We start from the raw sequence: 15,264 nt of genomic DNA on the forward strand, positions 1-15,264 counted from the left end.
CAGGTATCTGTGTGAACATGTCTTTATTTTAATGAGATAAATGCTCAGAAATACAATTATTGGATCATATGGTAGTCGCATGTTTATTTTTCTAATAAATGGCCAAACTCTTTTAAAACATCCCCACCAATATGTGAGTTCTAGTCTTTGATATAGTCACTATTTTTAGTGAGCTATGCTCACAGGTGTGGAGGGGCAACTCATTATAGTTTTAATTTGCATTTCCTCTGTGTACATTTAGAATTATATCAGGCAGAGTTTTAATTTTGCTTCAACCATGAAATGTAACTAGAAACTCAGTAGGAAAAGGAAATTTTTTTTATTTAACCCTTGTTTTTGCTTACAGTGTTCTTTCATCCTTTCTGATGTCCCAAGCTTTCTCCTTTATTTCTTTTCTGTTTGGAGAATTGTTTCTTTTCTGTTTGGGGCTATTTTTGTAGAGTATGTTGGCTGGCAACAAATTCGCTCAATTTTCTTTCATCTGAGAATGTCTTGGTTTCCCCTTCCATCCTGAAGGATATTTTTACTGAGTATAAGATTCTGGATTGAGTGTCCTTTTCTCTTAGCATTTGAAAAATATTGTCCCACTTCCCGCTGGCATCCATGTTTTCTGATGAGAAATTCAAGTCATTTAAATTTTTTTCCTCCTTAGAGTATGATGGTTTTTTTCTAGGTGATTTCAAGTGTTTTTTTCTTTGTCTTTAATTTTCAGAAGTTTAATTATGACGTGTGTTGTGTGTATTTATTAGATTCATCCTCTTTGGGCTTTGCTCAGCTTTTTGAATCTATAGTTTTATGTCTCTTACTAAATTTAGGAATTTCTCAGCCATTATTTCTTAAAATATTTTTTCAATGTCAACCTCTTTTTGTTATCCTTCTGGAACCCTGATGACATGAATATTAGATCTTTTGTTATAGTCTCAATGTCCCTGAGACACTGTTCATTTTTTTTCAATCTACTTTTTTCTCTGTTGTTCAGATTGGGTTGTTTTATCCCCCAGTTTGTTCATCCTTTCTTATCAATGTCTTTTACATTCTGCTCTGAGCCCATTGACTGAGCTTTTCATTTCAGTTATTAAGAAATTCTAATATTTTTACTTGTTTTTCCTTAATATCACTTTTTATTTGCTGAGATTTTCTATTTCTTTGCTGTTTTTCTATTTATTTCAGGTGTGTCTGTTGCACATTGAAGCATTTTATCACAGCTACTTTAAATGCACTGTCAGATAATTCTCTGTCATCTTGGTGTTTGCATCTATCAATTTTTTATTTTTTGGCAATGAGCTTTAGATTTTTCTGTTTCTTGGTATGATGAATGACTTTTTTTTTTAAGCTGGGATATTTTTATATTATGTTATGAGTCTCTGGATCTTATTTACACCTTCTGCTTCCATTGGCTTTTTTGACACAGCTTCACTGAGAGAAAGGGGAGAGGGCACTGTTTCATTACTGTCAGGTTGAGGTAGTAGTCTAGGTTTCTAATTTCAGGTTTCTCAGTTTCTGTTGATACATGAAAAGTGTGCTTATTATTACTGCTTAGGTGCAAGTTCGAGTTGGGCAGCCCCTATGGTCTCCACTTACTTTGTGTTGAAGGTCACTCTGTTAGTGCTGGGTGGTTATCAGCATGCAGTAGAGAATTTGCTGATTGGCCTTTGTGTGTGTGTGTGTGTGTGTGTGTGTGTGTGTGTGTGTGTGTGTATATATATATATATATATATTCCATGTCATAGAATAAGGAGGGAATAAATGGATAGTAGGGCAGGATTTGTTCAGAGTGCAGTGTTTGCTATTAAGTTCCAAGAGAGCAGAGGAATTTTTGTTTACATTTCTGATAGGTTTTTACCTCCTAGTGAAGTTCCTAACATACAGTAGAAACTCAGTAAATGTTTTTGGAGAAGTTATTTGTCTTAGAAATATCTAAGGACAGAGACATGCAATTCCTATTTGGTTTTTTTACTTGACCCCCAGTGACCCCCAGCTATCAGTATTGGCTTGTGGACCTCAAATACTTCTAAAATGTTATAAACTTAAATTTGGTTATACTGATATTGCCTCTAAGGGGTAAGTTATATGATTAAATTGATTATTACAATTTAAAATGAAGGATTATTATTGAAACACAAACCTATTTTTTTTTTTTGTTCTGAGGATATTTTAATAGTTCTCTCCAAAAGACATGAAGATACACACTATGTGATGATCTGCACTACTGGGTAACTTAACAGCAGTTTTGGGCAGAACCTTTTTGGCTGTGGGTCTTATTACCTTGTTGCTGGTGCCTTCCTGACTTTACAAAGTAGTGGGAGCAATTGGATATGTATGATAAGACATGCTGTGTTTAAACCAAATTCTAACCTTGGATAAACCACCCTTGGAGACTTTTCATACAATAATATAGGAAGTACTTAAGAAATAGTTAATTTTTTCCCACAGTGAATCTTGCTAGTAATAGTAAGGGAAGTGCTACTAAAAAGAACAGCACACTGAAAAATGATTCAAACAAATGTGCTATTAAAAACATGCAATTAAAATAAATTAAAGTGGTGAGTAAAGATGTGATGGTTTATTTCTTATAATCCATCTATGAACATCCATACTTTGGAACCCATAAAAAGGATAAATGAGTTTTCTTTCTATTTTATTAAACCTGTAAGTCATTGGAAAATACACAGACCCACTCTTTTTTGCTTGTATCCCATTCATCTATGAGAGAGGCTAAAAGTAATGGCTCAAAAATATTTCCTTCTTTGTCAGAGTCATATAAGGTTATTTATCGATTGCTTGTTTCTAACAAATGGTGATGAGCCAACAACTCTGAAGCATTCCACGTTCTATCTCCACACCACTCTCCTTTTTATAACTCACAGAAGCAGATCCATTCTATCTGTTTTTGTGTTTTCTATCATTAGTTTGTAACCTTAATACCACCCATTTAGCTCTCAACAAGGTATGTAAGGGATTTTTTTTTTAAGAAAGAAAAGTGAACAGTTTATATTCTGAAATCATGTTTAATAATTTAGAACCACACATGGGTTTCTGTTCTTAGAAACTGCAACCAAATCCCATATCAGTAGATTTGATTATTGAAAGCACAGGATAAAAGTCACATTGCAATGTATAAAAATGCTGATGAAGAGCAACTAAATGCTGTGTGGCACAGCTTTGATTTACACATGAACTTGGGTGGCTTGTTTTTGATCATTACCTGTGAATTATTGATACCCTTAGATCAATGAAATGGTTTCCTTTCAGCTTGTCTCAATTTGCATTTCTTTCAAAGAATGGTATGTTATTGGTTGTACCTTTGTTTGACCTCCCTGAAGCCTAATGGTTCAAAATCCACATGAGAAGTTTCCATTGCATCTTTATATTTTAGATAAATAAAAATACCTCCTTGGAAGGTTAGGCTTTCCCTTCAATGCAGTGGTATTGTCCATTTGTATTAGATTCTTGTAAACACCTGGTTTTTTAAAATAAGAATGTGCCTTTATCCTGTAATTGTCTTTCCTGATTTCCTTGACTATTTGACATTAGGGCTATTCAGGTAAAAGCATTTTTTTCCTTTTTTCCCCCTTCTTCCCTCCCTCCCCCTCTCTCTCCCTCCTTGCTTCCCTTCTTTCCTTCCTTCTCTCTTTCTTTAACTCTTATATGACAGAGTTGTCAAGTGATAATTAAAACCAACATTATTTCACCTAATATCAAAACCTTGGTGTCATTTTTGAGTATACGCTCCCCTTACTCTTCATGTGCAATCAGTTATCAAATTGTGTTGATAGTTTTCCTATGATATCTCATCAACCTGTTTCCCCTATTCTAATTGTTGCTACCATAATTAAACACTTGTAATAATCACCTATTTTCACTGCCTCCAATCTTGACTGTCTATAATCCAAAGCATTCTTTACTTATAAATGTCAGGGGTTCAGCTGCAGAAGTTGAATGTAAAATGGTACAGTTTTCCAGGGAGAAAGTACATGTGTTTTGATCTGATTTTCAGAGGGAATCTATGATTTAAAGAAATGAAGAAAAGTTAAGGATTCCTGTTATAAACTGTCATCTGGAGTATAACTTTAAAATTTTTAATGTTGTTCTATTCAAGTCTGTATGAATGTCCAGAGGGGACAGTTCATTTGTGCAAAAGGATATTTTTTTCCTAGATTAATTACACACTAGTTACCACTCTTGGAGATATTTTAACATTATATCTCAACAGTTGTTTTCTTTAAAATTTTTGTTGTTTGTCTATGCAGAATCTTCAGTGAAACCAAATGCCAATCATTAACGTACTGGTTGAATCCATAATGCTATATCTACAAAATAGAAGACTATGTAACGATATAAAGCAAATCTACTTGGCTTAACATAGTAAAATGGCCAACATGGAATTGTTTAAAAAAAAAAAACTGTGGAAAGGATTTAGAGTAGATACACAGTTTTGTTGAGGAAATAATTATATATATAATGTTAAAAAACAAAATTCAACTTAGTAAATTTTAAAGGTCTTACTGGTTTTATTCAATGATTCAGGAATTGACAGGATCCCATCTAACAGAACAGAGCTTTGAGAAGCTGTACAAAGTAAAGTAGTTTCATGGGCAAATGGGAACAGGGACAAGGGAGTTACACTGGCAAAAGTGGATTGGTTGGAGCAAGGTAACTTTCCTTTAAGAGACAGCAGGGGTCTATCGGGCAGATTACCTCACCAGTGCTGAGTAGTTACTGATAAACAGGTTTAAGAATTTATTTCTAGAAGACAAAGCTGTAATTAAATCTTAGTTTGGTGACTTGGTCGTAGCATAAGTGGCTCTATTTTGGGCTATTTGTCTTGTTTTTAACAATGTATATATACATATCTTTGAATAGCAAATGCCTGGAAGGCTGTACCTCAAACTTTTAGTTTTCCTTTAGAAGTAAATGTAAAAAACAAACAGAGGTGCCTGGGTGGCTCAATCGATTAAGTGTCTGCTTCTGGCTCCAGTCATGATCTTGGGGTCCTGGGATCAAGCTGGTATGTTGGTGTTGGGCTCCCAGCTCAGTGGGGAGTCTGCTCCTTCATCTCCCTCTGCCCCTCCTCCCTGCTCCTGTGTGCATTCTCTCTCAAATAAAATCCTGAAAAAAAGAAGTAAATGTAAAGAACAAATCTAAAAAATTATGCATTAATTACTGATTGCAGTCTTCAGTAAGAGTTTAAGAGTATACAACACTTTAACATGCAAAATTGAAATTTGAAAAATGTTATCTATAAGTAAAATATATAAACAAGTCTAAAATTAATATGCAGGCTCCTCACAATTGGCCCCAGCCAATATTTCTACCATTATTGCTCACTTTGTTAGGTTGAGTGTGAGATAAAATGATCTCCAAGGTTATTTGCAACTTGCTTTTATGGCTTACTAGTTCTGTTTTGACCAATGTGCTCTTGCCTTTTCCTGAATGTACTTCATGTGAATATGTGGTGATGTCTCTGAACACCTCTACTTACAAGGGTGAGTCTCAGTTTCCTTTAAACACCAGAATGTGTCCTGTATCTTCCATCATATTTTGCAGGTCCCAACACTTCTACCTATCAATACTGAGTGGAGTTTTTTGACCTTTAGGGATTGTTGTCGCATAGTCACAGTTTTTGCAACCTTTAATATTACATTATTTATTTAGATTGGCCTTTATTTTCATTAATGAGGATAACTTTGTACAATTAGCAGTGAAACCACTGACATGATGAATCAGTTTTGTATTTACTCTAGTGGGCATTAGTAAAAAATAACTTTAAATATTTCACATACTTTTTCTCAAAAAAATATAAATATTTCACATACTAAAAGTAATTTTTAAAAAAGATTTTATTTATTCATTTTGAGAAAGAGTGAGAAATTAAGAGAGCACAAACCAGGGGGAAGAGCAGAGACAAAGGGAGAAGCAGTCTCCCCACTGTGGAGGGAGCCTAACACTAACACCAGGCTTGATCCGAGGACTTTGAGAGCATGACCAGAGCTGAAAGCAGATGCTTACCCAAACACTTAACAGACTGAGCCACCCAGAAGCCTAACTAGTTGTTTCCTAATCTGATAACATATTAATGATTCTGATACAAATTCAAATGTGTTAATTTTTTCCCAACACCAGGAAATTCTGTGACACTAGCTGGGAGTCCTGTAATTCACCTCAATTCTGACACTTTGTACTTGAAAATAGCATGGTATCCCAAATGTTAAGGGCTAAGACCTCCCTCCTGCCATTCAGATGCCAAACCCAAGTCCAGGTTGTCACCTATGCTTCTGACCCACTGGCTATATAGATCAGAGGTTTCAATGACAATTTCCTTGTATTCAGTTTGCTAGAGAGGCTCACAGAACTCAAGAAAACATTTCCTTACTGTATCACCAGTTTATTGCAAAAGAATAAAATTGAGAACAACCAGAAGGAAGAAGTATACTGGGTAAGGTATGGGAAGTAGCAGGAGCTTCCATGCTCTCTGGGCATATAATTATCTCTGAATTTTCTTGTGTTCACCAATCCAGAACCCTGTTCTAAACCCTGTTCTTCAAGTTTTTATGGAACCTTCATTGCATAGGCACTATTGATTAAATCATTTCTCATTGAGGATTTACTCAACCTCCAGCCCCTCTTGTACTTCCTGGAGGCCAAGGTAACCCTCTGACCTTCTAATTGGGTCTCCTGAAAACAGCTCTTACATACTTTCCAAAAGTCATCCTACTACCATAAACTCAGGTGAGATTGAACAAGAGGCTTGTTATGAGTATCAAGACACCTTTGATGCTCTTATTGCTTAGGAAATACCAAGGGTTCTAGGAGCTCTATGTCAGAAACTGGGACAAAGACCAAATATATATTTCTTATTATAAATCACAGTATCACACATAGCCTTTTGCACAGATGAGCTGTCCACTTTGGACACTCATATAGCCATGTATAAAATAACTTTAACCATCTTTTTAAAAAAATATCCTTTATCCCTTGTTAGTTTCTAAGAGCTGAAGGCCAATGGCATATTAAAAAAAAATACTTCATATAAGTCTACAGATAACTTTTCAACACTTCATCTTTATATGCCTCGGTTCTTCATCAGGCCATAATAGTATTTCCTACCTGATAAAATTGTTAAGGGATTATATGAGAGAGTGGTATTTAAAATGAGCTTAGAATAGTGCTTTGCATATATTAGTGTTATTTGATTTAATCCTCACTGAGTCACTGGGGACTCATCTTGGGAGTTTAGTGAAATCATTTAAATACAGCCCTTAAAGCAGTGCCTAGCACTCAGTAAGTATTCAGATATTATAGAGATGGTGGTGATTATGTGACGATGATGATTACTACTAAATCTAGAAAGGCAGTGTTGAATGTTTGGACAAGTAAGCATGACTCAGAGCTGGAAACCAACCCACTTTAGCTCATCAAACCATAAGCCTTTGGGTAGAGTTGTGCCTCGCCTAAGAAAAAGGAACTAATTTTATTTTTCAATCCATATAGAGCCTCTTGTACTTTTGTCTACCCAAAGAAAACCTTTTCCATTAAATTTATAAGAAATTGGCATCTAAGTTAGCAGTAACCTTAGAAGCACAGTATTTGTAGCCCATGTAAACATGTTTGAAGAATAACTTAGGGAAATATTCCTTTTTTCTTTCTTTTTCCCCCCTCTTTAAATCCTCCCCTGCCACATTTCACAAAAGTATCTAGGCATCTTTTATGCGTTTCTGTCTCAGGGACTATAGATTTTCCTACAGAATTTTCCTATAAGAAATTTTCCCCACTGGATTTTGGTTTCTAAAGGCTGAGCATCCTAAGTGTCTGTGTTGAAGACTGGGGTTTTAGACCCTGTCAAAAAGGGACATGAACCTAATAATCTAGAAGGATGGTTTAATATTTAATAATATGAGCTCCCAGATTCATTATTCATCTTATAGCCACTCTGGAGGAAATGTGAATGGATTTTTACTAATCTTCATTCAAGAATGAGATTTAAAAAGTTCTGGAAACAGTATGAGCTCCACTGAGAATAATGCAGAGCAAACACACACTAAATAGTAAACTAGAAGTAATCTGAAAAAGTAAATTGGGCTCATTTTGAAGTGAAAATTCTAAACCTAGTGATGGGCAGTAGAACAACAAATGAAACATCATCTGGTCACTGTAGACTCCCTGATGAAGCATAAACCTTAGCTTTGTTGCAAGGATGAGAGCAAAAATATCCTCCCTTAATGGGAGCAGCAGACCAGTGGTGGTTAATCACCTCTTCCAAGTGTAAAATCACTGGTGATAAAATCACCTCATCATCCTTATGGAGGTGAGGATCATTTACACAAACTTAAAGTTACCCTTGACAAACAGGCTCTTTGTTGATTTCATTAAGTGCCAGACTTTGCTCACCCAGCTTGCCTCTGGATACACACATTTCATTTCCACGAGTATTCTGGGAGTATAGTTCATGTCATTTGCCAACGTCTGGGCCAACATCCACATAATAAAATGCAAGCACCATGGAACGTGGACTGACAAACAATCCATCCAGTCTTTAATGAGTAACATTAGCACGCTCTTAAAAACACTAATAACAAGTTTAATTACTGTTCATTTTAGTATGGATGGCAGCTATCCAAAATCCAACTTCTTTATTCATTTTAATAAAAGCATAAAACAATACATTTTTTAAAAAAAATTGCAATTGCAAGTTATTTCCAGAACTTAGACTTATTTTAACATGACATTAACTCAGGAAATAAACGTTTACTTTTTCCCCCCAGATTATAGATTTTTAGAGAACCTTCCTCTCCTACTCTTTCAATATGATATTGTTTTCAAGTTAAATTTCATTGTTTTATTTTAGAAGTGTTTAAGTGTTCTGGACTCAGTTCCAGCATGTGTGTGTTGGATTGGTGTGAGGAATTCCCAAATAGTTCTCAGATACCAGTTAAATTTGACTCAACTCAAATGTTATCTACCTGGAAATAGTATCAGATCCCCTAGGTTAAGAGTTCAATTCTACAAGACTTCCCTCCAGCCCCTAATTAAGACGCCAGTTATAAGCCCATGTTGAATCCTTATTGTCACCTGTGCTTCTGGCCGACCACCTATATATATTGTAGATTTCTAGGACCCCCTTCTTGGATTCAATTAAATTTGTTAGAGTGGCTCAGAGAAATCAGAGAAACATTTTACTTACTAGATCATGAGTTTGTTATAAAAAGATATAATTCAAGAATAGCCAGATGGAAGAGTTGCAGCAGATCCACAGCATGGAGAAAGGCAAGGATCTTTAATGCCCTCTCCAAGTATGCCACTGTCCCCAAATTTCCATGTGTTCACCAATCCAGAAGTTCTCCAAACCCTGCCCTTTGGATTTTAATGGAGGCTTCATTACATACCCATGACTGATTAAATCATTGGCCACTGATGATTGATTCAACCTCAAGCCCCTTTCTCCTCCCTAGAGGCTGGGGGTGGGATTGAATATTCCAACCCTTTAATCACTTGGTTGGTTCCACTGCAACTAGGCCTCATCCTTAGGTGCTTTCCCAAAGGTACTTCATTAATATTACAAAAGACACATTTATCACTCTTAACACTTAGGAGATTCCAAGGGTCTAGGAAGCTATGACCTAGCCAGAAAACCAAATATATATGATAAATATATTTTGGTTATCTAAATTATCAAATATATATTCTTCTTAAAAATCACAGTATTGCAGTGATGTTATGCCTTTTAGAGTTTGTTCCCAAAAGATAAAATATAGTTTAAAAAGCATTTTTAACTTTGTAAAAGTTATTGAAATACATAAAAAGTGCCTGATCTATAAAGTGATTGTGCTAAGTTTTAAGCTTTTGCAATAATATTTCAACTGCCTTTCTGTACATTTTACCTTTCCAGCATTTAGAGTAAATTCTCTGCTCCCTGGTTCTGCAGATCACATACACTGTATTATTTGGGACTTGGATTTGGAACTTGAATTGTTTTTCTGGTGCAGATTCTGGCAGAAGTGGCTCAGTTGGTTCTGGAACTAGCAGCTATGGTGAGGTTTCCTGATTTGAGGAGCTGCTTCCTCACCGTTGCAGGGTCAGTCCCTGAGGTGGCAGCCAGGAATGGCCAGAACCTCATTCTAGAATCTATCACTTCGTCTCTCTGTGATTATAAGCTTTTTCTTCTTCAGGTATAAAGGAAAGATTCTATTCTCTACAGGTGAACCTTGAATAAAACTATGTTCATGTCTACTTCATACATTGCAATCATTTTGGTGATTAAATGGAATCATCAATTACAGGAATTAACTGGAATACTTCCATATTAAAAAAAAAGGAATACTTCCATATAGATTGCATAGCCAAATATTTGGCACAAAGTAGGTAATAAATGTTATCTTCTCTTCCCTCCTGCCTGTGATTCTTAGGGAAATTCAGTGCGAACCTGCTTGATAGAGAAATTAAATCACCTCAATATACTTTTTAGTTGTGTGGTGGCTATGTATAGCTCAATACAGAAAGCTGTAGAGACCATGTTTTATAAAGGTTGGGGCAAAGAATAGTAAACAATATTTAGAGTCAAATGATCTAGGTTCAGCTCTCAGAACTACGTATAATTTGGCCTTCTGCACAGTTTTCTAGGATTTCTTTTTTTTTTTCATCAATAATGGGAGGTAGACTGGGTCATCTCTAATGGTCCCCAAGTCTTTACAATTCTGAGACTCCTATTCCAGCTTCTTTTGCTTCTAATTTTTCACTAATGATTTGAAACACCAGGAAGATTTTCTTCTTTAGAAGATTCATTGTTTTAGGGGTGTGATATCAAATGATGAAAATATTTTCTTTTTAAAGTCTTGCCTATTGCTTGTAGTCATAAAAGGCGAATGAAGCTATACAAGGAAGAAAAGTGGAGGTGAGTGAGGTTGGTACATTGACTGTGTTTTGAGGGGTAATAGAACAAAGTCCTGTTGGCTTAGTTTGTCAGACTAATGGGGTTTTTCATGGTGGCATCTGGTTACTATTCTAAAATATGAACCTTGAGGCCTATTTAGTTTTGTTTTGGGATCTTTGTTTAGTTTTGTTTTTTTACAATTAGTAACCTTGATTATAATGCTACAAGTTACAAAATTTAGAAAAGATACTCTGAGGGACTGAAAATATAGAAGATAATAGAATCCTTTAAATATGTAGGAGATAGATACAATCTTAGAAGAGAAAAGCAGATTTCACTAAAATGCAGTGGAAAAGGATAGTCAAGTGAACTTATTATAAATGCACCTAACTAAAAGGGAAGAAAAATCATTGGAGGAAAGGAAATTATCTCCTGGTCTTACAACTATTTAAGGTCTTGGTGGATGTTAGGAAAGATGTAGAATATTATGTATGATATTCATTCTCTCTCCAAGATGCTTTAAAAATACATAAGAAAATCAAGACTGTCTTTAGATATTAAAATTGAGTTTAAAAAATGACATGAATTCAGATGTAGATTGACATTATTGACTAGATATTTTTTCTTTCAAAACAAATTATAGCAGTATTGGTGTTTGAATCTGGCCCATTGGTTGTAAGAAAAAAGAATTCAGTTGGATTATTTCAGGGAACAAATAATTTTGTTATATGGTTTTGATAATATGGACTTTGATTTGAACTGGACAATTAGGCATAGAGGTCAATATTTTTCTGCCTCTCTCTTTCTCTGTGTTGCACCACTCTATTCCCCATTCCAACCTATGGAACTTGTCTGCTCACTCTAACTTTCTGCATCTTCATTGTCCAGCTTGTCTGCATGCATATTTTACTTCCTCTAGATTATCTTTCCTTTCTAGAGCACCTTCCCCCCACCCAATTTATGTTTTTATATCTCATTTGTTAAAGTGAGAACTCTTGCCTTTTCTTGGGGAAAGGAAAGCACTTTACTCTTCTTTCCTCAGATCAGCTCCTTAACTTGGCAGTCATGTGACTAATATGATTTAGGAAATGGAGACTGGGGCTGTGGCGCATTTACCAGTTATAGTCTCATTTTTGTGTTTTATCTACTTCTCTGTAGTTTCAGTTCTGAGGCAAAGAAAGAAATCTTGATTTTCAATTTCAAGTTATATTTGGTTTCACTAGACTGAAAGCATTAAATTTTTCCTTTCCATGTCTGTGTATATTCATCTGGTTCAAGATGCATGGGGCAGTGGTTCTCATCTGGGAGTGATTTTGATGGGGGATGTTTGATGATGTCTTAAACATTTTGGATTATCAGGACTAGAGAAGGAGATCTACTTACTGGCTTCTAGTTGGTAAAGTCCAGGGATGCCACTAAGCATCATATGATGTATAAGATGAAACCCACATTAAACAAAACAAAACAAAACAAAAACTGGTCCAAAATGTCAGTAGTGCAAGAGGTTAAAAAATCCTATCATAGGGGAAGTGAAAAGTTTGAGGTGAATTACTGCCTTTATGTTTAAACTCTCTTTGATTACCTTTTCTATCTAATCTCTCAGTTACATTCTTCCAGATTACCATGATGAGATATGATCGGCAAAGATTTTTTCATTTGTTTTTTATTATTTAAAAAAATTTAAATTTCAGTATAGTTAACATTTAGTATTATATTAGTTTCAAGTGTACAATATAGTTATTCAACTGTTCTATACATTACTCAGTGCTCAGCATGATAGGTGTACTCTTAATCCCCTTCATCTATTTCACCCATCCTTCCACCCACCTCCCTTCTGGTAACCATAAGTTTGTTCTCTGTAGTTAAGGATCTGTTTTTTAGTTTGTCCCTTTTTCTTGGTTCATTTGTTTTCTTTATTAATTTCCACATGTGAATGAAATTACATGATATTTGTCCTTCTATAACTAGCTTATTTCACATAGCATTATTCTCTCTAGTTCCACCCATGGCTCAGTAATATTAAATTTTATATGTATACCACATCTTTATCCATTCCTCTGTTTAAGGACAGTTGGGCTGCTTCCATAATTAGGCGATTGTAAATAATGCTGCAGTACACATAGAGGTGCATACATCCTTTCAAATTACTGTTTTCATATTATTTTGGTAAATACCCCATAATGGAATTACTGAATCATATGGTAATGCTATTTTTAATTTTTTGAGGAACCTCCATGCTGTTTTCCACCGTGGTTATATCAGTTTGCATTCCCACCATCAAAGCACAAGGGTTCCTTTTTCTCCATATACTTGCCAACACTTGTTTCTTGTTTTCTTGATTTTAGGCATGCTGACAGATGTGAAGTGATATCTCACTGTGGTTTTGATTTGCATTTCTCTGATGATGAGTGATTTGAGCACCTTTTCATGTGTTTGTTGGTCATCTGTATGTCTGCTTTGGGGAAATGTGTGTTCATGTCATCAGTCCATTTCTTAGATTGTTTGGGTTTTTGGTTTTGAGTTGTATAAATTCTTTGTATATTTTGGATAATGACTCTTTATTGAATGTCTCTTGCAAATATCTAATACCATTCAGTAGGTTGTCTTTTGGTTTTGTTGATTGTTTGCTTTACTGTACAGACATTTTAAAAAAAATTTTGATGTAGTCCCAGTAGTTTGTTTTTGCTTTTGTTTCCCCTGCCTCAGGAGACATTTAAAAAAAATGTTGCTATGTCCAATGTCAGAGAAAGTACTGCCTGTATTCTCTTCTAGGGTTTTTATGGTTTCAGGCCTCACATTTAAATCCTTAATCCATTTTGACTTTATTTTTGTGTATGGTGTAAGACAATGGTCCAGGTTTATTCTTTTGCATGTATTGTCTAGTTTCCCCAACACCATTTGTTGAAGAGACTTTTTCTCATTGCAAAGATTAACTGACCATATAATCCTGGGCTTATTTCTGGGTTCTCTCTTCTCTTCCATTGATCTCTGTGTCCATTTTTGTACCAGTACCATACTGTTTACTGTGGCTTTGTAGTATATCTCAAAATATTTGATCATGATACCTCCAGTATTGCTTTTCTTTTTCAATATTGCTCTGGCTATTCAGACTTTTAAGTGGTTCCATACAAATTGTAGGATTATTTGTTGTAGTTCTTTGAAAAATACTTTGATATTTTAAATCTGTAGATTGCTTTGAGTAGAATGGCCACTTTAACAATATTTGTTCTTCCAGTGCCTGAACATGAATATCTTCCCATTTGTTTGTATTGTCTTCAATTCCTTTCTTTGGTGTATTGTAGTTTTCAGAGTATAGGTCTTTGACTTCCTTGGTTAAGTTTATTCCTAGGTATTTTATTATTTTTGGTGCAGTTGTAAATGAGTTTTCCTAATTTCTTTTTCTGTTACTTCATTATTAGTGTATAGAAATGTACCAGATTCTTTATATTGATTTTGTATCTTGTGACTTTATTGAACTAACTTATCAATTCTAGAACTTTTTTGGAGAAGTCTTTAGGGTTCTGATATATTGTATCATGTCATCTGCAAATATTGAAATTTTTACTTCTTCCTTACCAATTTGGATGCCTTTTATTTATTTTTCTTGTCTGCTCTGTCTACAACCTCTAGTCTTATGTCGAATAAAAGTGGTGAAAGTGGATACCCGTGTCTTGTTCCTGACCTTAGGGGAAAAGCCGTTTTTCCCCATTGAGTTTAAATATTAGCTGTGGGTTTTTCATATATGGCCCTTATTATGTGGAAGTGTATTCCTTCTAAACCCACTTTGTTGAGGGTTTTATCAGGAGTATATGTTGAACTTTGCAAATGTTTTTTCTGCATCTATTGAAATGATTATATGGTTTTTATCTTTTGTTCATGTAATTTATCACATTGGCTGATTTCTGAGTATTGAAACATCTTTGCATTCCAGGAATGAATCCCACTTGATCATGGTGAGTGATTTTTTAAAATGTATTGTTGGCCTTGGTTTGCTGGTATTTTGTTGAGGATTTTTGCATTTATGTTTTTTAGAGATACTGGCCAGTAGTTCTCTTTTCTTGTAGTGTTTTTATTTGCTTTTGGTATCATGGTAATACTGGCCTCATAGAATGGGTATAGTAGCTTTCTTTCCTCTTTTTCTTAGAATGGTTTGAGAAAAATAAAAGAAAAATAAATATTAACTGGCCATTAAATGCTTGGTATAATTCACTTGCGAAGCCATGTGTCCCTGGACTTTTGTTTGTTGGGAGTTTCTTGAATACTGATTCAGTTTCACTGCTAGTAATGGGTATGCTCACATTTTCTGTTTCTTCCTGATTCCATTTTGGGAGGTTATATGTTTCTGGGAACTTATTCATTTATTCTAGGTTGTCCAATTTGTTGCCATGAAATTTTTC

The sequence above is a fragment of the Vulpes lagopus genome, chromosome 7, assembly GCF_018345385.1.
Source record: "Vulpes lagopus strain Blue_001 chromosome 7, ASM1834538v1, whole genome shotgun sequence".
Taxonomy (NCBI): Eukaryota; Metazoa; Chordata; class Mammalia; order Carnivora; family Canidae; genus Vulpes; species Vulpes lagopus.